General features: G+C 39.5%; 1 protein-coding gene across 8 annotated transcripts in view; it reads right to left on the reverse strand.

Moving 5' to 3' along the window:
• The window catches only part of LOC138738906 (rho guanine nucleotide exchange factor TIAM1-like), a 273,989-nt gene that overhangs the window by 234,543 nt on the left and 12,081 nt on the right, over positions 1 to 27,365 (reverse strand). For 7 of the 8 annotated variants that reach the window (XM_069890079.1, XM_069890072.1, XM_069890078.1 and 4 more), the window contains exons 2-3: positions 7,000 to 7,077; positions 6,351 to 6,421 (exon numbers count right to left, since the gene is read on the reverse strand). The exons of the other annotated variant lie outside the window; for it this stretch is intronic. The gene's annotated coding sequence lies outside the window, so the exon portion shown is untranslated. The remainder of the gene's footprint in view (positions 1 to 6,350; positions 6,422 to 6,999; positions 7,078 to 27,365) is intronic. 8 annotated transcript variants of the gene reach the window in all.

Raw genomic sequence — 27,365 nt, forward strand, 5'->3', positions numbered from 1 at the left:
AAGTGGGCTGCGGCATCAGTTCTGGGTCTCTAAAATATCACTTATTTTCATCTTCAGTCACTGATTGTGTTTTTTAATACATAGCAAACTAAAGGTATCAAATGGTTTCAATATCTTTATGCAGACGGAGTGCTTAGCAGCTGCACCACTGTCATACAACTTACTTGCATCACACTTATTTCATTAGTTTCAGATTCAACATTTTATTACAAAGGCTTTCCAAAACTTCCCTCAGTTATCTGCCAAACAACCTAGGGAAGATCTAATATCAGCTAATTCAGGAGTGAGAGAGACAATATCAAAAATTTATAGTTTCATTCTGTCAAAATTAAAAGTCATTCACTCTCCAAAATAAAAGCAGAATGGGAGCAAGAATTGGAAATTGAGGAGCAACTGTGATAAGAGGCTATTAAGAGAATTTGTTCTACCACCTCCTGTACTCGCCTGGGCCTCATTCAATTCAAGGTGCTTCACAGGGTTTACTTTTCAAAATTCAGATTGTCAGTCATTTATTCTGAAATAGAGGACATATAGAAAATTTTTATGCAAAGACAAAATGTCACGAGTATCAATACAGAAGTTAACATAGAAATATGAAATAGGGGGATTACAACTTCCAAATTTTGTCAATTATCATAAGGCAGCCCAAATGAGATTTATTGCATCTTTTTTTTTGAAGGAGAAAGCATACCAGTGTGAATTAAAATAGAATTAGAAAAAAATTGGAGAAAATACAGCTGCTTCTTTTATTTATAAATGGAATCCAAAATTAATTATCGGGACGAAAGACACATTTCTGTTAACACACAGTGGATATCTGGGGTAAGATAGATGGGGAAATTGAAACAAAAGGAGGTATATCATCTAAAACCTCTCTGTACCAGAACAATCTGATATTTCTTTCAAAAGATAATCAGTTTTTGAAACTATGGTCAGATAAAGGAATTAAAACCATTGATCAAGGACAATTAATGTCTTTGAAACTATGGTCAGATAAAGGAATTAAAACCATTGACCAAGGACAATTAATGTCTTTTTCACAATTAAGAAATAAATATGGAATAACTGGAAATATTCTTTTTTACTATTTTGAAATAAAAAGATATCTAAAAGATAAATTAGGGTTGGAGAGATTCACTCCTTGCAGTGAAGTGGAAACCTTTGTTAGACAAGGAACTGTATGAAGATTTACTTCTGAAACCCATCTTATGTTACAAAGGCCAATTTCTAAACCTGGGCTTCATAAATATAAACAAAAATGGGAAGAGGATTTAAACATTACAATAGATGAGATTTGTGCAGAGATTGTATAACCAATACAATTAATGCAAGATACAGACTAGTACAATATAATTTTATGCATTAGTGTAAACTGCATACAATAAAAATCTGCTTTATCAAAAAATGTTTTAGATGTGGTGAGGATGAAGGTACTTTTTTGCGTTCTACATGGTTGTGCCCAAAAGTGAGACCTTTTTGGGTAAAAGTAGGCAAACCATTAGAACATATTACTGGTATTATATATCCAAAAAAATCCTAACTTATTTTTATTGACAGAATATTAAGGCTATCAGTTTCTTTATTAAACTGGAGAAAATCAAATACACATTAAGAGGGTTCACCAGAAAGTTTTTTCACAAATGGCAACCGTTCATGCATTTTTTTCTCCAAGTTACGAGTGTTTACGAAGTAAAAGACTAAAACTATGAGATGGCTGTACTAGTACAATCGGTAATATACTAATGATATTGTCAGCCAAAGTGGTCAGGAAGTGGAACATTTGGGTGTGGACCTGAGGGTGTACATGAACATTTGTGTAAATGTGTCTTTGTTTTCCTGTATTAAAAAAATAGAAGCACAATACGCATCTGTATAATGTATACAAAGTTGTTTTTGATGCTCAATCATTATATTTGAGAAAAAAATTCACTTTCAGAAAAATTACCATTCTCAACTTATCTGTTTTAATCATTGAAGTAGAAATAGATGGGAGGCGACAAATCTAAAGCATAGAAATTATACAGGAATATACCAAATGAAGTAGGCCATTGAACCCTGAGCCTTTTTCACCATTCACCAAATTAGAACTGAAGTGTACGATTTAGTAACTCTATTTAATTAAATTTAATCCACACCTTGATGCCAAACCAAACAAAAATCTTAATCTTAGTTACAGCAATTTCAAATACCCTAACATCCATTCTCATTATATTGGACACACTGAATTTCTACTGCCATTTATGTGAAAGTGATTTGTAATTTCACTCACAAATTGCCTAGTTTTAAAGAGAGTTCTGGAAGTACCCATTGCATGAAATACTTCCTCTATAACTACCCTCATGAATCATTTAAAACTGTTTACAATCACCTCATGGCAAGAGTATACAGGCTTATGATTTAACCCTTTGCCCCTTGTCAAGGTATTCCAAAGATCCACCGGTAATTGGAAAATCAAATTCTCGAAAAAAAAATGAAAATTATGGCCTTAAATTAGATCCACAAAATCCTATGTTTTGTCCTTTATGAAAGGGAGAGTTCTGACAGTTTTACTCAGATCTATGGGAATAAGTAAAAAAAGCAAAATTCCCACACCATTCATGAATAATTTGGCAGCACAACAAAGATGAGGCAATGACTGTGATTATAAAGGCATGTACCAAAATAATTGTTGCATACTCCCAAACACTATTCAGGTGATCCCTGTGCATGTGATTCATCTTATTGAAAGGCAAGAAAGCAAACACACAATAATAATTACAACCATTGTAATTGAAAGAAAATTTAATAGTGAATCAAAATTATAAGAAAACCAAAAACTGCCCCAGGGAATGTGACAGACGCTACTAAATACAGGGGATAAAATTTCGCTGCCTAATGATTGCAAGGTCTTTTTTTTCTGTTAGAACATTGGTTTCCAAAGAATTGGTGTACATCTGCAAAGAGTGAAACAGAGGCCACTCGCAAAGTAGCTTTGACAGGCGAGCATAGTCCTTCAAAAACAATTGCGAGGGTTCACATTGCAATGCTGGATTCCATGTGTTGCCCACTTTGGCGATGCAGGGGAGTTGGAAACATAGAAACTATAATGGAAGAAGCAATTTCCAGCTACACTGGAATTTACAATCTATTAAGAATAAAAGTATTTCCTTAAAATTAAAACATTCAAATGCAGCTGAAAACAATTTAATACATTTAAACTGAGTCTCTCTTATTTATTTGTGCTTATGTATGGGCTGACTTGCCTCAAAAGCACACAAAGTTTTTTTTTAAATTGTGTCTCAGTATATGTGACAATAAACAATTCAATTCAATAATAAACACACATTCAATTTTGTCTCTGACTGGACAACTCATCAAATTTATTAATGCTCTTTTAAGGAACAAAATCAGTTTCATGTAACCAATGTGAAATATGAAACTCAAGATCCTCATAAAGGTGGCAGGCTCCTTTATAGCCTCTGAAATAATCCAACGATTTGTCAATTCATTTGTACCTAACTGCGTATTTATTCAAGGTAGTGGCTCACAACCACCTTCTGAAAGGCACTTAAAAATAATCAATAAATGCTCACCTTGCCAGTGACATGCAAATTCGATGCATGAAATTGAATTATAAACATAAAATTTGATATCATGACACCATATTAATTTTTTTAAATCTAATTTTTGTTTTAAATTTTACTTTAAAGATAGAGCACGGCACTATCACGGGCCCATGCCATCCCAATACACCCATTAACCTACGAATCCTTCAAGTTTTTGAAGGATGGGAAGAAACCGGAGCATTCAGAAGAATCCTATGCAGACACGGAGAACATATAAACTCCTTGCAGACAGTCCTGGGTTTAAATCAGAGTCAATGGGGCTCTAATAGTGTTGCATTTACTGCTATGATGTTTGTGCTACCCATTACAATAGTATATACTGCAAAATGCAAGATACTGAACAAAGTATCCTTAATTAAATTATGCTGAAATTTACTTTAGCTTCAGCACCAAATGTTACTGGCCTACACATACAAGTACCATGAAGAAGGCTGGTAGCAAGTCATAGACCAGACTCAGAGCACACCTGCCTTCATTTTTTTTTCATTGATCTGTTGAACAGGGAGTATATCTATTGCTGCCTGGTCCAAGTGTTTGGTGAAGATGCGGCATATGGAGGTACAGAAGAGAAGGGAAAGGAAATAGTTGAGACTCGAAAAGAAAAGATTGGACTGAAAAAATTTAGAATTTTGTTCAAATTTATGAATAGGTGGTGCAATACTGGCAAAAATTTAGAAAATGTATTCTTTACGAATATTTTACATGGAGAAGCAGAGCTCGAATGAGCAGAATTACACGCAATTACACATAAAACCCCTAAGAAAAACAGTTGCGGCCTGCTCCAGTACACAAGATGGCCAACAAACGCAGTGACCGAGTAGACTCCGCGGGAGCCAATGACCTTTGTCCCAGGTGATAATCTGCACGGCGGGAAGCAACGAGCAACAGCAGAAACACTGACCAATCCAAGGCTGGTAATGTGTGACTCCTGTCATCAGTGGTGGGGAGAGAATATAAGCCAGGTTTCCAGTGCTTTCAACCAGTCTTCAACTTCTTGGGTGTGAGTCATTCTTCCCACACTTCGCAGTAGCGCGCACACGCTACAAGTTCAACATTACTCAAACCATAATGGCACCAAAATTAGTTTTGAGCCAAGATTACTCCCAACTATCCAAAAAAAAACAGACTAAGTAAATACAAGAAGTTTGATCAATTTATAAATAATTTCAATATCTTGATTCAGGGAAAGAGATCACACCCTTTTCGTTGACTAAGATGAGAGAAACCAGGCACACCTCGAGTGGTTTCACTGAAACAAGTTTTTCCACTAGAAATGTCAGCTTTGTGAATACCACTGGAAGAAACAAACAATTAAAATGTTGAAAACTTTAAAGAACTTAAATCTTTCATCTGTAAACATTGTTGCTGAAATCCTTTAAAAAGACAAAACACATGCCTCTGGTCAATTCAGCTTGCTTTATTTACAATGGAAAAAAATATTAGAAATAATTTATTTTGACTATGTATTGAAAAATGGAATCTGACCAGAATTATAAAATGTGGGAAAAAAAGTAAACAAAATACATGAGGTTTCGTGGTGCAAACATTGGTATTACTGGACATCATAATATTTTCTGTGTTAAAATGTTGGTGCAAGTTTTATTTACACAATATCATTATAGAAATAATGGCTGCAAGCATAGTATAATTAAAATAAAATTCAAGATTCCTTTATTACCATGTAATAAAACTGCCTTCTGCCTGCCGCGTCAACAATAAGGTTGCCTGGCACCCCTTACAATAAGAGAGGAAGAGAAGTAAAAGAGAGTCCCTTCAGAGTCAGAATGTCCGTGGATTTCCCTCCAGCGCTCCCACAGTCTCTGGCCGCCATACAAACTCCTGTTTGATTCATCGGCAACCCTAGCTCCAAATCCAAACCAATGTCGTGGTCAAGACCTTTCAGGAGCCCTTCTTGCCCTCAGCAGCCGCTCAAATCCTAGCTCTAAAACCTGGTTCCCATGGGCCAATGTCCAGCAGCCTGTGCAAGTACTTCAACTGCAAGTTACCTGCAGTCTGTGTGAGTCCCTCAGCCGCTGAGCCCCTTGATGTTCCTCTGGTTCTCCTTCTCAACAGGTGGTGTTCTTCCTTTTTCTAATGTCCTGCACAGGTACGCTGTTTCCCCAGAGTCTGCAACCCCTTGCGGCTGCTGCCAAGCACAGGTACCGTCATCTTGGGCATCGTCCTCCGTGGCTGCATCATTATCTCCTTTAACTGGACAGTTGAACTCTTTGGAGCAGTACTGTTTCTCTCCCATTATAGCAGCAAGCCAGCATTTTTTTCCATTCATAAACATCTTGGTTCTTCTATACTTTCCTCATTTCTCTCCTCTACCCTAATTCCCAACTCTTGCACTCCTTTTTCCTGATTCTACCTGACCCTTCGCATTCACAAATCAATCAGGAATAGACTTGGAGAAGAAACGAAGAGTCAGAATTATGACACTTGCTCATTTAGACTGCTTGTGCAGATTGAACTACAATATTAGTATCTATACAAGTTTAAATTCCAATGTTGCACAATTAATGCAGTCACAATTGTGATTTTCATAACCTACTTTTGTCACTCCACCTTGTTGGAAAATGGTTGTACAGTTCCTTTATAAATGGGCTCCACAGGAAAATAAGTAAGATTCAGTAATTTTTAAATAAAACATAAAATGCAGCAAATATAACAGTATTATAGGTCAGACTGCACTTATGGAGATGTAAATGACCATTTATCATAAGCCTTAAAATATTAACTCACATGTGGTATCTAACTTGTTGAGTGTTTCTGGCACTGTGCTTTATTACAAATAGGCCATCAGGTTAGTCCACCTGAAATTAATGGAAAGATCCACATGTCACCAGCAGAGATTGTTTTGTACACAACTTGGAAATTTTAGTTGTAATTAACATTCACAGAGCTGACAACTACTCTATTGATCTTAGATCTACAATTGGTCTGAGCTAATTTGCTCCAAACAACCCAGGAAGAATAAATGATAATTTTTGCAGCCTTAAACGAGGAGCAAGACTGTCAATCAGATATTGTAGGGTATTTGGAGACACATCCAAAGCTGTCTCTGTGCATTAGATTCATGATGATTTCTTGGGTGGAGGGAAACAATTTTTATGAGAATAAAGAAATAATGTGAAAAGATATTTGAGCATAAACATAGTAAATTCAAGGCCTGAAATGCAGTAATGCAAAGTGACTACATGCAATTCACAAGAACGATACATGTACTAAATCACAGAGCACAGAAACAGACCCTTCGGTCCAACTTGTCCACACAGACCAAGGTGGCTACCTTGGTTAATGCAATTTGCATTCAGTTGGCCTTTTTCCCTCTAATTTTTTCTTATAAAATGTACCTGTCTAAATAACTTTTTAATATTCAAATTGTACTCACCTCCACCACTTCTTCTGACAGTTTATTCCATTTATGCCCCTTCTGTCTTTTTCCTAGTAACTCTAGTTTTAGGCACACCTACATGTAGAAAAAGACCATCCACATTATCTATTCCATTGTGATTTTCTAAACCTCAATCAGGTCCCTCCTCAGTGTCCTTTGTCCCAGGGAAAAAAAATTGCAGCTTAACCAGTATTCCTCATAGGCCTCTGGTCTCAGCAACATCCTTGAGAATCTTTTCTGTACCTTCTCTAGCTTAATCACAGTTAATCATAACATTATAGCATACTATAATCATAACATTTCTCATGTGAAAATGTGATCGCGTTGATGTCATCCATAGTTGTAAAAGAATATGCCAGCTTTTGTACTCAATGCCCCAACTTAAAAAGTCAAGTGTGCTCAATGCCTTCTTACCAACCTGAGAACTTGATTTGCCAATTTCAGGAAACTACAAACCAATACCTCTTGATCTCTCCATTCCACAACACTCCCCAGAGCCCTCCGATTTACTGTGTATGCCCTGTCTCGTTTAACTTACTAAAGTCCATCACTTCACTTCAATGTACAATATCCTGTTGCAGGCAGCTTTGAATGTCCCAGTTCACAACTGGAATGACTGAAAAATAAGCTGAAAAATGGAGATGGGAATGTAACAAATCCAATTGATAATGGACTCTGCGGGGGTGGGGGGATGGTGAGTGGATTACCGCTAATCATGGCAACATTTGATCATTCTCGTTTTAATGACAGACTTGCACCAGCAGCTCAGGCGTAAACTAGTTTGAACCCCCAAACAGCAAGCTTCAAAACCTGCTCTCACAGAATGCCAGAGTAAAACACTAAAGTCTGCAGAGGCATCTGAATAAAATGGTGAGGGGGGAGGAGCAGGAGGAGGAGCACAGTCCCACAGGCAAGAGGTAATACATAGATAAGGGAGAGAGGGCACAAGAGCAAAAGGAGAAAGGGGGATGGCTCTTTGAATGGAGAGGGAGGGGGTGGAGAGCTAGAGAAAAGGAGACAGAGGAATAGGGAAGAGAGGGAGAGCAGAGAATCATTAGTAGAAACCAGAGAAATCAATATTAATGCCATTTGGTTGGAGGATGCCCAGACAGAATATTACATACTGCTCTTCCAGTTTACAAGTGGCCTTGCAGTGCACCAAGCTAAGCACAGACACGTCAGCGTGGGAGTGGGACATAGAACTGAAATGGATACCCACTGGGATATCCCTGAAATTGATGCGGACAGAGCAAAGCTACTCAGCAAAGTGATCTCCCAGTCTGTGTATAGAGAAGGCCATAATGAGAACACAGGATGCAGTAGATAATACGTTGGTTGCAGAGGTTGATAAGGTGGTATGCGAGGAGAGGACAAGGGGAATCCTGTCTTTGTTGTGTCTTGGGACAGAACGTCACTGGTTTCTTCAGAGTTTTTCTTCATTTCCAAATTTGCAGCAACAATTCCAAATGAACACTGTATACTTATGGATGTGATAGTAATGCATTGTAGCACATCGTGCATCTCACCCTTATGATATTAAGGCATTGTTGCACAGTGTGCACTGAACTCAATGCATTGTAGCATTACCCACACTGCGACCAACCTCGTGCTGCTTGTTTGGAAAGGCCAATCATGTTTCACAAGTACAGGTGACTAACCTCTTATCTGAGATTGTCAGGACCGGACACCTGCCATTGTTCGGAATTTTCTGGATTTCGCATTCATTTTGATTTCCGTCCCTTTAACCCTGCCCGAGTCGCACTGCCATCTCTCCCCTTCACCCACCTGAGCCACGCTGCCACACCTCTCTAACCCCTTCATCCACCCGAGCAGCGCTGCCATCTCTCTCTCCCCCTCATCCACCCGAGCCGTGCTGCCATCTCTCCGCCTCGCCTGCTTGAGTTACACAGCCGTCTCTCTACCCCCAATCGCCCACCCAAGCCGCGTTGCTGTCTCTCTACACCCTTACCTGCCTGACCCACCGTCTCTCTCCCCCTCGCCCGCCCAAGCCGCGCTGCCGTCTCTCCCCCCCCGCCCGAGCCGTGCTGCCATCTCTCTCCTCCTCGCCTGCTTGAGACACACTGCCATCTCTCTTCCCCCCTCGCCCACCCGAGCCGTGCTGCCGTCTCTCTCCCCCTCATCCACCCGAGCCACGCTGCCATCTCTTGCCCACTGGAACCGCGCTGCCATCTCTCTCCCCCTCGCCCAACCGAGCCGCACTTCCGTCTCTCTCCCCTCGCCCGACCGAGCCGCGCTGCCATCTCTCCCCTCACTCATCGTGCTGCCATTTCTCCCTCCTCGTCCACCATCCCCTTCACAGTCAGATCCAACTACCTGAAGGTGCTGAGGATCTGGTTTGGAGGGGCTGAGGCGTGCAACAAGAATTGGTCAGAGATGTCAAAGGTCCACCAAAAATGCCCTCACATTCCTGTATGGGACGGCAGGACTATATCTTCATCTCCAAATTGAATCTCACAGACCATTCCCTGCTGTTCCAATTGAAAGCTGGTGTCTGTCTTGCAGCTCACCTTTGGCGGCTGCTCTTCAACACGTTTTCAAAAGTTCTGCTGGGGTCCTTTGTCAAACAGTTCATTTATGGTTGACTTTGCACTTCAATAAGATGTTGGGCTGGAATTGGTATCAAATGTTAATAATGGAATGCATTTTAAGAATTCTCATGATTACTTTGATTTCATTTGTCGAAGATGTGCTTTTGGGAAGTGTGATCAGGCATGGCTGAAACTGCTTCAATGGGTCATGAGGACAGGCTTGCCTGAAGCTGTAGTTGGTGCTACCAGTGTGTCTGGATAAACTACATTATTATTGTGATTCGTGCTGAAAAGCTGCTTAAAAAAAAACACAAGTACAGCGTTGAGTTTGTTTGATGCTTTTTGAGAACACACATGGCCCAGAACAGACACATAACAAGGCAAAAAGGCATCACTTTTGAAAAAATGTGTTTGGGGTAGCAGTTGCGACCCACCCCCCCACAACCTCCACCTTAGCTACGTCACTGGTTGAACCCATCAGCGCAGAGCCGTGTCCCCACTCTCGGGTCTGCACTGCCAGCAGTGGTGCTGTTATAGGAGAGAGTGAAACACAGCTGGAGCATCAGCAGTTCAAACTAGATTCATAGGACCTGAAGGATCCTTCAAAGGATGTAGAACTGGGAATGCTTGTCAATGACTGCACAATTTTCATTCCCATTCAGAACTCCTAAGCAAATTAATCAGCCTGCACCTTCAGGCAGCAAGTCCCAGGCTTGGACTGATAACTGTCAAGTAACATTTTCATTTCAAAAGTGCCAAATAAATGCAATCTTCATCAAGAAAGAGCTTATCCCTTCAGTCCTTGATGTACAATGGCATGATCATCAAGGCATCAATCACAAAACAAAATATGAAACAAAAAACATTAATTCAAAAATTCAAAGGATCGGGTCAAAGGAACACATCACAAGTTTGGTATCTGCTATTCCATTTGCTCTGCCTTTCAGCCATTTTCAAGGCACAAGTCAGGAGCATATGAAATATGCTCCTGCACGAGTGCAACTCCAATTGCCCTCAAGGAAGTTAGCATCATTTAGGATAGAACAACGCATTTCATTGGTATCCTAGTCACTGTTAAATATTCATTCGCTCCACCACTGATGTCCCATGGTTACAGTGTATGGTCCATGTGGCTATGCCAAAAGCACCTTCCAAATCTTACTATCATTGGAGTCCAGACTTATAAATGTAATAGCAAATCTTAATGGGTTTAATTCACAATAGTTTTTAGAACAACAGAAACTAAATAATTCATATTTCGGATAAACTTCTTTGACCCTGTATTTCTTCCTGTCAAATTAATTATGGCCTCAGGTTATACAAAATGAGAGAAATTTACAACAATTAATTAAATTGCTTGTTAATTTCAAATTCTGGGTGGAGCTGCTCAAAATACTGCCATACTTTCACCAGTTTTAAGTCTGGTGGATCGTCTCAAACTGTTCTTTGGTCAACCCAAGTCTACCATCAACTCACACTCAAATTGGTTTTTAGCTGAGGATTGTGTGCACAATAGATGACATATTTTATTTCATTTTTCTTATAAATCTTCATAAAATCAATTAGTCTGTCATTTTCAAATTTTAATTTACATTATTACTTTACCTATTGCTCCTGACCAATTCTTTTTCTGAGATAATAAAAACTTTAAATCACTTGCAAATTTTTTGCCCAATTTATTCTCTCTTTGTTGTCTTGACTGGTATTTGTATTATGTGTTCCTATTTTCAGTTCATTTTTATTTAAGTGGGAATGTCACTTTAAGAGAACAAATCAAGCTGCCAGCTCTACGAGATATGGGAGAGTGACTGTGAGCTGGCAGGCTGAGGACAGTGTATACTCAAATTGAATACTTCTAAAGAGAAGCAAGGCAGTGTCCCTAGAACACAGGTGCAGAGACTAAGTAACCAGCATGTTGAAGACACAGTGCACTGTTTCACTCAAGGACCATTTTGAAGAGGCAGTGCTGTAGAGCAGAGCTCTTAGAAAGTAATACAGTACTGAAGTGGCCTCGTGTGTGGTTACAGACAATCTGATTTCCCCATGTTATAGGGGAATGAGTAGTGGCCATTTTAAGAAGTCAGTACTTGGAGAAGCATCCTTTGAAGGGATACTGTGCTGAATGTGGTCTCAATGTGGTGATAGACAGTTTGTCTGATTTCTCTTTGTTATAGGGTAATGAGAATGTGACCAAAATATGAATGTCACTTTAATCAGCTGACCCACTGAAAGGTTTCTAGAAGCAGAGAAATAGTTCATTTGGAGTGTGACCATTGTGTGGGTCACTTGGAATAGATGACCCATGAAAGAGTTTCTGGAAGCTTTGTGAAGATCATTTGCTTCATGTCCCTTATGTCAAAGAAGAGGGGAGTCAATCATCTGAAAAGGACATTTGTCTGGAAGCATCTCAACAAGGATTTTGTGAGTTAATCTGTCACCCTGGTCTCACCCACCTACTTTGTGAACTTCTTCACATCAATTTCAAGCCTATGTATCAAGATTGGAATTTCTGAAACTGAACTTTGAACTTCCTTTTGAAAATTGTGCCTGAGCTGTAGTGGCTGGGCATTCCACACATACATACACACAAATATATTCATTGGGGGTTAATTAGATAAGTTTAGATAAATTAAGAAGGTGTTATATTATTGTTAATTAATAATTTAAAATATTATTTTAAATATAACATTTGTCTGGGCTAATTTGTATGGTACGTAATACTTGTATCTGCTCCAATTAACATGATCTATTCTGGTTTGGCATTTTGTATGATACTTCTTTGAGTTTTACGTGGCCCCCTTGGTATTCCATCGATAATAATTTTTATTTTTTTTAGAAAATGGGTAATTCTCTTGATGTGAAAGAAATGTGGATGAACTATTAACAAAACATAATTGTTGTTAGGAATTATCTCGCTGAACAAGATCATGGTATGTCATTAGTTTGGGATTCAAGAAGCAGCAGGGAGTAGAAAACACTGGTGGGAGTTGATTATAGGCCTCCAAATAGTTATAGAGAAGTTGAATTCAGAATAGTGAAATTAGAGGTGCACATAATAAAAATAATACCATAATCATAGGGCTCTTGAATAGACTTGAATTAACAAGTCAAATTCATACCAACAATGTAGAGGATTAACTCATATAATACACATAAAATGGATTTTAAAATTTTCATGCTGAGGAACCAATGAGGAAACAGGCTATTTTAGATCGAGGACATTCAACAGGAAGGAATTCATTCATATGCCTGTTCAAATAGGGCCCCTAGGAAAGAATGAGTACAATAAGTTATAATTTTAATTCAAATTTGAAAGTGTTGAAATCTGAACTAATTAAATTAAGATACAAAGGGCAAACTAGCTGAGATCGATTGAGGAATTAAAGAATATGACAGTGGACAAACACAGCTGACAGAATACACATTCCTTTAAGATACAAAGGTGCAATAAGAAGAGGTTTAACTGTAAAATACAAGAAAGGTTAAAGATGGAATAATGGTCCCAGAAAAATCAATAAGCCAAAGGACAGGGAGCACTTTTTTTTTATTCAACAAAGAATTGATAAAGAAAGGGAAGGCTGCAAAATCTTCTATAGATTCAAAATAAGGAAAGATCTGTCATATCAAATGTGAATCCCTTAAAGACAAAGATGAGGCGTGGCAAGATGGCGTAAGGATCAGACGTGCCTTCCAGTCCTCTCCTGACTCTATCTTATTGTTTTGTCTAGAAATGCCCGTTAAAATTCTTTAAAAGTTTAGATAATTTCAGTGCTGTTAATTTAACTTATGATGGTACAATTGGTGGAAAAGAGCAAAAAAAAAACGACAACAGATCATCAAAAAACTACATTTTCCAAAAGTTCAAGTTTTGGAGCCTACCTACAGGAAAGACACCGGGACTCAGCGTGAAATGGATCCCAGGAGAGAGGTACAGTGTTCGGATGTAGAGCTCTATGTTACATCGGTAGAGTCCCCTAAAGAGGGCGCCAAACAGCCTTTAGAACAAAGAGTTTCTCAAAGGCATTTGTCAGCTGTAGAGGTGGCGCTGCAAACTGCATCTCTTGAGATACAAGAACCTATACAACTTGATGTACTGGGAGAATTTAATACATTATGGGCTGGGGAAACCCCGGCCAGCATCCTCCAGTCATTGCTGGAGAGGCTGTGGCTGGGGTTTCCACACGCAGTCATACTACAAGGAAGGCAACCAGAATGAAGGAAGGAATAGAAGATCCTTTGGAGAAGAAGCAGGAATCTGTTGAGCCAAAATCTCTTCCAATTGAAAAGATTTTTGTGAATCTTGAATCTAAATTCTTATCTTTCTTTGGCTTGGCTTCGCAGACGAAGATTTATGCAGGTATTATTCAAGATTATGAATGAACTTGGTACTAGGTTTAATACTTTGGTGAAAATATATTCTCAACAGATGGCTGAGTTTGGAGCTTTTAAGCTTGAAGTGAGAGATAAATTTAATTTGTGTGAAGAAGATATAGACGAAATACGGGATCAAGTTTTTGATGTGACCAAAATGGCCGAAGACTTACAAACTCAAAATAAAAATTTGGTGAAAAAGATTGATTATTTGGAAAACCAATCCAGACGGAACAAAATAAAGATTATTGGTTTGCCGGAAGGTATGGAGGGACCAGACCCAAGAAATTTTTTTACTGAATGGATTCCGCAGGGTCAAGAACATTTCCCGGAAGGTATAATACTGGAACATGCTCACAGAGCTTTGCGTAGAAGACCTATTTCAGGTCAAAGTCCAAGACCTGTTTTGGTTCGTTGCTTGGAATTATTACGACAGAGAAATAATTTTACGAGTGGCAATTAGAAATGCACAACAGAGAAAATCACCCTTGATGATTCCAAATAATCGAGTTTTCTTCTATGCGGATTTGAGTCAAGAAGCTATGTTCCAACAACGGGAATTCAATCCTGCTAAAGAGTTGTTGTGGAAGAAAGGTTATAAGGCAACCTTTAGATATCCAGCTGTTTTGAAGGTTTTTCAAGATGGTTGCCAACCAAAGTTCTTTGATTCTCCAAAGGAAGCTATAGCATTTGCTCAAGAGCTGCCAATTACTCAGTTTCAACAGAGACATAGTCCGCCGCGATCTCTAAGGAGACAAGAGATGGAAGAAAAGAGCCGTGCTCCAAGAAGGAATGGTTGTAATGGTGACTCGGCAGTTGGAGCTGATTAAAAGAAGAGTTGTCTTTTTTTTTCTAATGTTTTTTTTTAAAAAAAAGGGGATATTAAATAATGATGACGTTAGTTTAAGATGAAGTGAGAGTTGGGGGAGAGAACTGGATAGGCACTATTTCCTGAAAGTCATCTGCTACGTGTGAGTTATCTCACACCCATTTTTTTTGGGAGTTACCGCATTGCGCAGTTTAGATGGGAGGGGGTATTTTTAACCTCCTACCTGTTTTTTTCTTTTTTTTTGTATTATTAGATTAAAGAGTGAAGGGGTTTTTTTTGTTTAAATATTTAAAAAAAGCATAAGAAAGTATTTGATTGTTTAAAAAACTAAAAATTGATGTGGTTTTTTTTGTAAAGTTTATTCAGTAGATAAGGAATATCTAAAATTTAAATGTGAATGGGATGGATAAGTTTTGTTTTATATTTTTTCTTTAACTTTAAGGTGAAAGGAGTGGTAATTCTGCTGTATATTATTTTGCTATTTTAGTTATAGAACGAAGGGAATAATGGTGAAAGTTATAAATTGAATTGTACAATTCTTAATGAGGCTTGAATTTTGTTTGTGGTTTATGCTCCATTTGTTGAAGATATAGATTTTGTTGTAGATGTGTTTTTATTATTTGGATATCTGAATTTTAACGTAATGACTGGGGATATTTAAATGTGGTATTGGAGCTTTTATTGGATAACTATTTAAGAGTAAAAGGGAAAAATGGTGGAAGAGTACTAAAATTGAATTGTACAATGCTTAATGAGGTTTGAATGTTGTTTTAAGATGGTGGTTTATGTGACTAATATGATGATAGATGTGAAGTTAGTTGATATTTGGTGAAGGTTTATTTCTATAGAGAAAGTTTTTTTTCATCTTTTTTTTCATGCTACAATTTTTTTTTAAGAATTGATTATTGTTTAAGAATTTTTTGATAGATAATGTTACTAACTTTACTAATTTTTTATATTAAGTTTGAGTTAAATATATGTTTCATCTTAACTCCGTTTGCTAAATATATGCATTTAAGTTTGATTTAAATATGTTTTTTAAGTCTGATATCTTAGTATTAATTACTTTTCTTTTTGTTAGTATTTTAATCGGTTATGTTTTTTTTTTGTAAGTGGGTTTTTTTCTCACATATATTATTAACTTTATTAATTCTTCACTTTATTTTGGGGGGAAAGGGGGGGTTGGACTAATTTGAGTTGGGTTATTAATGTGTAATAATTATTGGGGAGGGTATAGTTTATTTAGATTACTGATATTGTATTGTAATTTTATTATTTTATTCTTAATTTTTTTTAATGTAATCCTATATGTTGTTCATGTTATAAAATCTTAAAGTTTAAAAAAAAGACAAAGATGAGGAACATACAATGGAAAATAAAGGACGAGCAAAATAATTAAATATTTTGTATCAACAGTATCTTCACAGACTACACTAAAAAAAACAGGAAATACTGAAGAGGCAAGGGTTCACAGTCATGAAAAAGTGAGGGAAGTTAGTTACAGTGGAAAAAAAAAACATCAAGTAACTGGGACAACAGATAAATCTGAAAGCCTTGATGTCCCACATCCCAGAATGTTAAATGGGCAATCAAGAGAGAAAGGCAGTGCCCAGTTTTCATCTGGAAATTGGAGGGTAGAAATAAGATACTGCTTCAGAATGAGGGTTGCTACTGATCTTCTAGCCTGGTGTGGACAGTGTGTACAATGCTGGAATCAATAATAAAAGAGAAACAAGCATCTTGGAAAGGAAATTATATGTTAGCCTTCAAGCTGGATTCTGAAAGTAAACATGATTTACTTCCTTGGTGAGACCACACCTGTTGTATTGTGTTCAATTTTGATGTCCTTCCTTTAAACAAAAATATATATTTGCTATTTACCAGACAAGTCTTGGCTGTCAATGTGGCCCCATAACTTCACAATTTTGAAGAATGAGTTGTTCCTCAAATTCTATCCCTGGAAGGCTATGCTGGCCATGTCATTGTTTTAATTCAAAGCAAAGATTCATTGATATTTGGAAATCAGTGGAATCAAGGGATATGGAGAGAGAGAGAGAGAGAGAGAGAGAGAGAGAGAGAGAGAGAGAGAGAGAGAGAGAGAGACAGTAAAAATCAGCCATGGTCTTGTTTAATGACATCCAGGCTTGAGGGGGGCCAACATCACAAGCTTTCTCCTATTTCCTATTTAATAAAAATTACCCTGCCTTCAACACAGTTTTGTTTAATCAATGTACAATGGAATCTCGTTATAACCCGATAGTTTGGGTTAAAAAAAACAGCATCATGAAAAAAGTATGGTCGCGCTAAATCGGGCTTTCAATAAATCATTGCAGTTACAGTTGAAATTAAAACACAAACTAATTTTTAGTAAACCAACCATTCCACGATCCCCGCGGCAACCTGAGGTCTCTGTATTTACTTCTGGTGGCAGCCCAATGTCCCCGCTCCTGGCAGCAGCCCGACACTAAAGTCCAATGACTTATCAAATTAAATCCGGATTCAAGTTAAATCAGGGTTCCACTGTATTATGTATTCTACTCTATCATAGATGCTATTTGAAGACCTGTACGCAACACCATAAAAGTCCAAAATCTTTTTCTACCCATAAAGTCTCCATGATTTGCTTCTCTTTAATTACTGTATATTTCTGCGAATAAGTTGACCAGCAGATAGGTCAATCCCACCACCCCTCCCTTTTTTTTGCCTAATTTTAATGGTTTAATGGTATATCCAGCATTTAAGTCGACTCCCAATTTTTAGGCTGTCCGGGCCTCCCAGGAACAACCCAAAAATTTTTAAAACACCCCAATCACAAGTAACGAAGCTGTAAATTAAGTAAATTTTTAAAAAAACCTTGGCCTACCAAGCAAGAACAGTGATGGCCCACAGAGCTGGAGTGGCAACATCGTGTTCTCCCAGTGCAAGCAGAAATGTCGGCCTTCCAGGCGACCCATGGAGCTGGAGCAGTGACATCGTGCTCCAGGAGGGAGCAGAAACCTCAGCCTACTAGACAGGTGCAGCGACATCTGGGTCCCAGGTCGAAGCAGTTATGGAGGTGCCCAGTGGTGGAGAGGTGTCGGGAAGCAGCAGCACCGGTGGTGGAGAGGTGCTTCCTACATTGACTTGTACATCGAATAGACATCAATCTGGTTTTCTTGGTGAATTTAAGGTCTCAAAAATATATACAGTATAAAACTGTATAAAATATATACAACCCCGCCCCCCACCCCCCACATCTAGTCTTGAAATACATTAAAACCCACAGCATTTGGCACATACAGGGATTCTGGATGCCAGATAAGCAAATTTTCCAGCTAAATTTTAAATTTAGACTACAACACAGTAACAGGCCATTTTGGCCCACAGCCCATGCTGCCCAATTACACCTAATTAATCTAGACCCGTGGTATGATTTTAAATAGTGTGAGGAAACCTGAGCACCTAGAGAAAACTCACACGGACATGGGGAGAATGTGCCAACTTCTTTTAAATAATGTGGGATTCGAACCCCGGTCCCAATCACTGGCGCTGTAACAGCATTGCATTAACCGCTACGCCAACCGTGCCATTTATCTGAAACTCACTCCTACAATGCCCAACTAATTCACCTTCATAAAGAATAAACAGTTTAAAAACTAAAAGAACGTGCAAAATGTAATTAGAAAAAAAAAATCAGTATCGTAATCCTCAATTATGTAAAGTTCACTTCAATCAAGTAATTCTCGTAACTTACAAAATGTAAATTCGAACCCTGGTCACTAGCCCTGTAACTGCTACACTAACCTTGTCCCATCATAATTACCCCCTTCAAGTTTACAGATAAACCCCTTTTAATATACTTAAGACTAATAAAGATAAAGTCTCTTGCAAGTCAGGAATAGGTTGACACTTTTGAAGTTGCCTAAGCAGTGAGCAGCACAGGCCAGTTCTTTAACCTGGATGATGTCATTTTATTCAAACACAACTTTATTCAAACAGCTGTTGTGGGCGGGGCACAACCAGGGTGCTCTGCTGGCTGAACATTTGCTCGCATCTTCACCAAGGGATTGGGTGTTGCTTTGGAGAACATTTAAATTAACAATTTTAAACTTTTACCTAAATTGTTAATAATACTTATTAATTTTAATGATTTTATTTATTTATTCTTTTTACATTTTTTACGAGCTACTTATGGTTGTCATTTGCTTGAATTCTGGATAATAGAGATTTTACTATAATGTCATCCACTAACAGCAAGGATACCTCTTCCCCTCCACCACTGCCTTCTTTATTCCCTATATACTTTAATTTGGTACATTTAATTCACATTTCTGACCAATTTGCAGGCAAGTTTCAGTATCAAGAAAAATGTCATAGTTTCCATGTTGAATTTAGCCCCAATTGATTTAGTTTCTTTATAAAAAATTAGGTTAAAAAGTGTAAATAATTATTTGGGCCAAAAAGTCAACTTTGTCCCTCTCATTTAAATGTTTTATACTGTATAAACATTTTTATCCTGGTTTAATGATTTCATTTAGACTCTTTTTCCCTGTCGTTCCCAAGGAGAGGACAAGAATCTTCAGATTCTGGTGCCAACATCTCTGAAGACCTATCCTGGGACCATCATGTCGATGCAATTATGAAGAAAGCACACCAACGGCTGGCTATCTTTAGTTCAGAGTTTGAAGAGATTTGGTATGTCACCAAAGACCCTTGCAAATTTCTACATGCATCATGAAAAGCATTCTGACTGGATGGATCTCTGGCATGGAGATGCCAATACATAGGACAGGAACAGGCTACAGAGGATTGTAAACTCAGCTGGTGCCATCACGAGCATTAGTCTTCCCTCCATTAATGACATCTTTAAGAGGTAGTGCCTCAAGAAAGCAGCTTCTATCATCAAGGCCCATCACCACACAGACCATGCCCGTTTCTCATTGCGAGCATCATGGAGGAGGTACAGAAGCCTGAAGACACACACTTAATGTTACAAAAACAGCTTCTTCCCCTCTGCCATCATGAACCTATGGACACTACCTCACTTTTTGTTTACACTACTTATTTATTTTTTATATCTTGTATTTACAAAATTGTTATTTATATCCTGCAATAATTTTTGTACCTTGTTCTGCACAATACTTTTACCACAAAACAACAAATTTCATGACATGTTCATGACAATAAACCAGATTCTGAAATTCATTATTTTGGTTTAGAACTTTCATTGACTCCTTTTCTCCCCCCATAGCCCAACCTTACATTTATCCATTTTTAAATTCCAAATGATTGTCCTAGTTTTCTTTCTGCGAATACACCTGGTCATTGGTGGATTGGTGGTTGCCATGTTGAGATATTTCACCATATTTTAATCCTTGTTTCCCGTTTTCTTCTGATTCAGATACTCAATATTCTGATGGTCAGACTGATTTTAGAGGCCAATAAAGTTGGCAGGGTGCTCAAGGTCATCAGCAACAGAGAGAGTGAGAAGGATTCAGAGATAAAGAACAGAAGGAAATCGATTGTTTTACTCTTCAGTATCACATGCAGGGCAATTCCCCAACATGTATCCATTCCAAGATACGGCCTGTCATCCAGAGTGGAACACGGACGGATATCAGGTGTACCCGAACAATCATTTGACATGAAATTATGCTTCAATTTTTGTCTCTTCACCACACACCACCCTGCCTCGTACAAAAAAGATGAAATAGGCTAAACACCACCATCCCAGCACTCACACTCCGAAAGATTATGAATGATCTGATTCTGAGCATGAACCCAATTTTCCTGCCTAACCCCATAACCCTTAATTTCCTCTGTACCCCACAAAATCTATTTCATTCTGGTTCAGCTAATTTGCTGTGTCAACCTTTTGTCACTTTCATGGTGACCTAGTCAAAAGAATTAAGTTCCTCCATATTGTACCATTCTTGTTCACTTCCTTATTTAAATTTAATGCTGACCTGGTCTTTAATTCATTTGAAGCCTCACCCTTCCCTATCCATGATCATATTCAGCCCTCTATCTTCCCTCTTCAATTCAGATTTTATCTTAAGCACAGTCCTCAAAAACCTAAAATATAATTTTCATTGGAGGGGCCGCAATAAAGTTTATTTTGTCACGACAGATTTGTGAAACTATAATCAACATTATACTGACAGTGATAGAAAATGTGCACGTCTGGAAATCTGCAATAAAAACTACAAATGCTGTTATTTCATGCTTCACAGGTCATATATGAGAAACAGGGTTAACATTTCAGCTCAAAGACCATTTGTCAGGTTAGAACTGCTGAATATTCCCAGGATTTTGCGTTTTTAAATCATACTGACAGCAATGTTTGATGAAAGCGAGCAGGCACATTATTTTGCTCATGAATATTCTTGAAATATGAACTGTTGGCTGTATTTTTCCAGTTAGCATTCATAGGATGTGAAATAAGCCATTTGGCCCATCTTTTCTGCCCCACCATTCCATCATCATTAAAATATTATTCTTTTCAACCCCATTCTCCTGCCTTCTCCCTGTCACCCTCGATTCCCTTCCTTATCAAGAAATTGCCTCCCTCGGTTTTAACCATACCCAATGGCTTGGTCTCCACAGCCATCTGCAGCAACAAATTCCATTGCGTCGTCACCCTCTGAGTAAAGAAATTACCCTTCATCTCTGTCAAAAGGGACATTTCTGTATTCTAAGGCTGTGTCCTCTGCTCCCAGACCCTCCCATCATTGGAAAAGTCCTTTCCATGTCCACTCTATCTAGGCCTTTCAGTATTTAATATGTTTCAACAACATGAGATCCGTTCTCACCACTTCCCCCTGCCCATTATCCTTCAAAACTCCAGCAAGTACAGTCCCAGACCCATTAAACACTCCTCATATGATCATCCTTTCATCCCAGGGACCACTCAAGGGGACCTCCTCTGGACCCTCTCTCAAGCCAACATATCTTTTCTTAGATCAAATGCCCAAAACTTATCACAATACTACAAGTTTGGTTTGATCAATTCCATATAAGTCTCAGCATCACATCTCTGATTTTTATTCTAACCCTCTCAAAATGAATGCTAGCATTGTATTTAGCTTCCTTACCATTAACGCTACATGCAAGTTAACCATCAGGGAATCTTGTACAAGGAGTTCCAAGTTCCCCTGCACCCCTGATTTCTGAACTCATTGCCTGCTTAGAAAATAGTCTACACCTTTATTCCTTCCATCAAAGTGCATGATCATACACTTTTCTATGCTGTATTTCATCTGCCATCTCCTTACCCAATGGGACCTACTATTCTGAGATACAATGAAATAACTCAGATTAGTCCATGAAATGGATACAAATGTAATTATCACAATTAATCATTTGGTTGACTTGAGAGTAAAATTAGAAATAGTTGTATATGTACTTGTGAAGTCTGCAGACACTGTAATTGAAGTAAAAACACATAAATGCTGGATGAACTCAGCAGGTCCTGGAGGTAAAGATATTTCACCAAAACTTTGGGCCTGAGCCCTTCTTCAATTTATGAGGTACAAGTAAAAAATAGGCAAACGCCAGAATTAAAAGTATGAAAAAGTAGGGGGAGAAGCAAAGACTAAAGGACAAAAGATGATAATTGGACGTGAACAAGCAAGGTGAGAAATGATCAGGGGGAGTGACAGTTCTGTGAATGCAGAGCTGGTCGAAAGGAGGGAAGGAAAAGAGAGAGGGAGGGGGGAAAGGGAAAAATAGGGAATAGATGGGGGCAGGTGGGGGGCTAAAGAAAACGGGAGGTCAATGTTAATGCCATTCGGTTGTCAGGTGTCCAGACGAAATCTGTTATTTGAATTTACAGGTGGCCTCAGTTTGGCAGTGCATGGGCAGACATGCTGGTATGGGAATGGGGTGGGGAATTGAAAACAATTGTCATTAGGAGATCCCTGCTATTGCAGAGGACAGAGCCAAATAGATCAACAAAGTGATCTCCCAGTCTGTTTCCAGTCTCTTCTGATGTGGAGACCACAATGGAAGCATCAGGTGCAGTCGATGACCCCTGCAGACTCAGAAGTGAAGTGATGCTTCACTCAGAGAGAATGTTTGAAGCCCCAAATGGTGGGGAGGAAGAGGAGTGAACAAGGGAGTCATACAGGAAGCAGATGGTGACAGGAGCCTTGAAGGGCATTCTCGGTAAGTGTTTCATCTCCCTGCCAAGTGGAACACGCCTCCTGGAGACAATTGACGGCTTTGTGGAAAGTGGGCTAGCCAATGTATGCTGGCACCATCGATGGGTCGCATATTCCCATCATCATCCCCAGCTTGGATCCCACGGCCGACAATTGCAAAGGGTGCACTCTGTGGTTCTGCTGGCGGTTGTTGACCACAATTTCTGGTGAGGTTGTAGGTTAGCTTGGCCGCACGCATGACGCACATGTGCTTGCCAACTCCCCTCTGTACAGAAAGGCAGAGGAGCAGGGTGGATACCTCTTTGCACGTGACGTGAGTGATAACCCTTACACGCTAATCGCAGTGACGTTGTTCATGCCTCGTGGGTAAGCAGGCAGGTCAGTGAACCAATGGCATCTCTGCACTTTTGTCCCTACAGGTGTTCAGAAATGTTGATGGAGTGGAGGTCCCAGCTCATCTTGTGGGAGATGCGGCATACCCCCTTAGAACCTAGCTGATGAAGGGCTTCACACAGCATTAAGTACTGGATGCAGACCAGTGAAAATTTAACAAGGTGCTAAATTCCACTAGCATAGTGGTGGAGCATGCCTTTGGCTGCCTAAAAGGCCGCTGGCAATACCTGTCCAAGCGTCTTGATGTTGCGATTGCCTTCGTCCCAGATGTTGTGTTTGCCTGCTACGTACTGCACAATATATGTGAACTCAACAAGAAGAATTTTTTGCCGAGTGGCAAGTGGTTCCAGCAGATCACCCAGCACCCAGGACTGTAACGATCCCCAACCCACTGGAGTACAGGTCATACGTTCGGCTATTATGTCCATCCTGTAGGGGGGTGGATCTCAAGTATGTCCCTCACACCCACCAACCCAACTCCCACCACCACTCTCCGCCTCCCACCCCAACCCTGCCCCAAAGGCTGTGATGGGATCGTTGCATGGCCCCAAATAACAGACTTATCATTCGATCAGCGTAATTACAAAGTAGATGAAACATGTATTTTTTTAAAATTGACAACAACACTTGTAAATTTTCTTATATACCTGAGGTAGATAACATGCCGTAAATATTAAACAGTCCAAAAGACTTGCTTTTGTTGCATGGAATGGGGAAAAAAACAATTCAAATCCACTCCATGCAGCAGGTAAACAACTAAAGGAGAAAAAAAAAATTTAAACAACTACAACTTCACTACCCGGCACCCACTAATTCACATTACACTTGAGAGTTTTTCACAATTTACCATTAAAAGTGGCTGGTGACTGGGGGCAGCATTATCAATACAGGCAGACACACAACTCATTCCATAAATGAGATGAATGAATGAATGGTGGGGGGGGGGGGGAGGGAGGAGGAGGAGGAAGGTGGGGGGGGGAAACCCCCCACATCTCCAAGCTCTCCAGGTGGCCACGACCATTACGTGATGGTGTGGAACGATATTGTGGTCCACCATGAGGGGGAAGGTACATGGACTGTGATCCATAGGGTGTGGGTACTGGGGTTGACAGGTGGCCATTTGGGAAAAGAAATGCTGGAAAGTGGAGGACTGCCTATCTAATGATACACTGAGGTGCTCAATCACGGGTGACAGGCATGTCGCCACCTGCAGATGCCGGTCATCCTTGGACCGCTGAACAGCATTTTCATGGCTCCTCAATGCAGCTCTCTCTGCTGCTCCAGAGCCAACTCTGCTCGCTGGTGGTCCCTCTCCGCTTCCTCCTGGTCCATTGCTGCCAACATACTCCAGAGCTCCTTCACAATGACCTGGACCTTGGTTGCCCTCCTCCTCTTGTGTCTTGGACCGGGTACAGAGGGTCAAATCATGAAAAGTGCATCAGTACTTAAATAATGTGGTTCTCAATAAACAAATCCTCTTTAACGCTACCATACCTGTGTCCACCAGTGCGAGTGCCGCCTCACTACTTGAACGGTCAGTGAGTGTTGAATTGGTGTCCTGGGTGCCATCCTCGGCTGTGCCAGCTGCATCTTCCACGGAGTCCTGCACCTCCTGGGTCTGCATCTCCGGTGCCTCTGCAATGCTGCCTGCAGCCTGAGATGCCTCTGTGAAGAGATCTTGAGAAGAGGGACTCTCCATGGCACTGGCAATGCTTATTGGTTCAGCTGAGCAGCTGGACCCCCAGATAGTTTGGCATTGCTGGAAGTACTTCCAGTCCATTCTTCCCCTGCCACTCCTGCGATTGTGATCCAGCACGTCATGAAATTTTTTTCTTAGGTTTTTCAATTTGGTCACTACCTGAGTCTTTGTGCGGGCATGGCCACTGGCTGAGAGTGCAGTGGCCACTCTTTCATATATGGGACCATCCCTCACAGTCCCCGTCAGCTCCTTCTCCTGTGCCTCCTAAGTTAAATTATCCAGAAGTCTGACCTCCGCATTAGACTAGTTGGAAGCCATTATGCTGCAAAAACTAGACTGTACTGATCACCACGAGTCTGCTAAACAACTGTATTTTCAAAACATCGCGCCAAGAGTCAATGGCTGACAACATCACCACAACGTCATCATCCCGCCCCCTGGCAGCCCGGGCTGCTTTCAGCTGCAATTGACAAGACTCCGAGCAGGATATTATACCTCCTGGAGGAGGGTTAGGTAAGTAGACCTCCTGGCTGGCTTTTCCAGTTTCAGATGGCCTCCCGACAGTCATACAGGAGTATAACGTGTGGCTTTACAGTCAGGTATTGTGGCCATTGAAAGCGGCTAAGATATGTATGTATTTGTGATCATTTCCAAAATTCAACCGTAACTACAGACAGAAATTCTAGTTACGTTTGTGGCAGATGTATTATCTAGCAATGTGTACTATTCAGTTTGTGTTTGAGAATTTAGAAAGTACTTAATGGAAAAAGATTAGTTGAATCCCTGTTGATCTTGGTAGTTAGTCAAGGTTATTACATACCATCAATCATTGAAACATTTTATGATATCCAAAATCCAGAATAATGCACTAAGGGATTGGCTGAAGCTTTGTGCAACTGCTGTACAAAATCTGTTGGGTGCCGGTGAGGTGGGGGGGGGGGGGGGGGTGGAGAAGCACAATTTAAGGCCCTCTTTATCAGTGAAGGGTTGAAACTCACACAAAACTGCTGAGACCATTATTTCATTGACCTTTTGACAGTGGACAACTGGAGGTCAGTGAGTTTCTTAAAGGTGGTCCCAGCAATACAACAAAGATGGAAATTACTGATATAATAAACAAAATGTAAATCAAGGCTGTAAATTTAACAGCCAAAAAAACCCTCAAAAATATATTCCCACCAAAATAAAAATCTCATTTGCGATCTGGGAATGGGCTCAACCTTACCAGCCACCAACTCAAACCACAGCCCCACCTCTTGCAGCTGGTCTGTGAGTTATTGGTGGTCCAGATCAAGTCAAGGAATATCTCAGGTAGTCAGCAGGTGAGAAAGGTTGAGAACAACAGGCTATGTCCATTTTCGACAAGGAATTTAAGTAAACAAAAACTGACATAATAACTATTCAATTTTTTTTAAATTTAGACATACAGCACGGTAACAGGCCTTTTCAGCCCATGACCCCGTGCCACCCAATTACATCCAATTGACCAACTATTCCTGGTACGTTTTGAAGGATGGGAGGAAGCCGGAGCCCCTTGGGAAAACCGACTCAGACACGGGGAGAATGTATAAACTCCTTACAGACTCCGCGGGATTCGAAGCCCGGTCCTGGTCACTGTAATAGCATTGCGCTAATCATGGTTTGGGGTGGAAGGTTGACATAAAAATGTCCTACATTATAGATTTATGGAAATTTCATCAATAAAATAATATTTTGCTTTGGTCACTCAAATTTAAAAAAGATCCCCGAGATCCTTATAGGTGAAAAGCATAATTCAGGTAAATTTTGAATGTTCTTTTGGCAATTCACCGGTGTTCACATCCTGAAAGTAAACATCCACCATTGCAACCTTGTTGGTGCATCTGTTCACAAACATTGCTATTTTCCCTATTACAGCTAAATATTGTGGGATTAAACAAGAAATTCTGTGTCACAAATCATTAAGTTTCCTTCTCTATTATGTCCTTCATCATAATTTGCTGAAGAAACAGGCTGAAAAAGTGCAGGAGAAAGACGAAGACTGATAATAAATACTTTCTTCAACTGCAAGAATAATCAGTGAATGGATTATGTTGCTTTTGATAGATTTCATTTCCTGCTAAACTAATTTCTGTGTTTATTCTTTGAACAATATTTCAAGTTTCTCAAAACCATATTGATTTAACTTGCAAATAATCGTTACATTCATTACTGCAAAGGCTTATCATGCCCTTCATTCTGCTATTCATGCAATCACCTCTCAATCATCCATTGTGAAATGCCATAAAATTCTCCCATTAAGTCTCCACTCTTAAGTTGTCATCCAATTCTATTTCTTCCGTTTACTCTCCATCAAAATTCTTCAATTATAGGATGTTGTCATTTTTTTCAACAATTCACTG

Source organism: Narcine bancroftii, chromosome 7 (genome assembly GCF_036971445.1).
Source record: "Narcine bancroftii isolate sNarBan1 chromosome 7, sNarBan1.hap1, whole genome shotgun sequence".
Lineage (NCBI taxonomy): Eukaryota > Metazoa > Chordata > Chondrichthyes > Torpediniformes > Narcinidae > Narcine > Narcine bancroftii.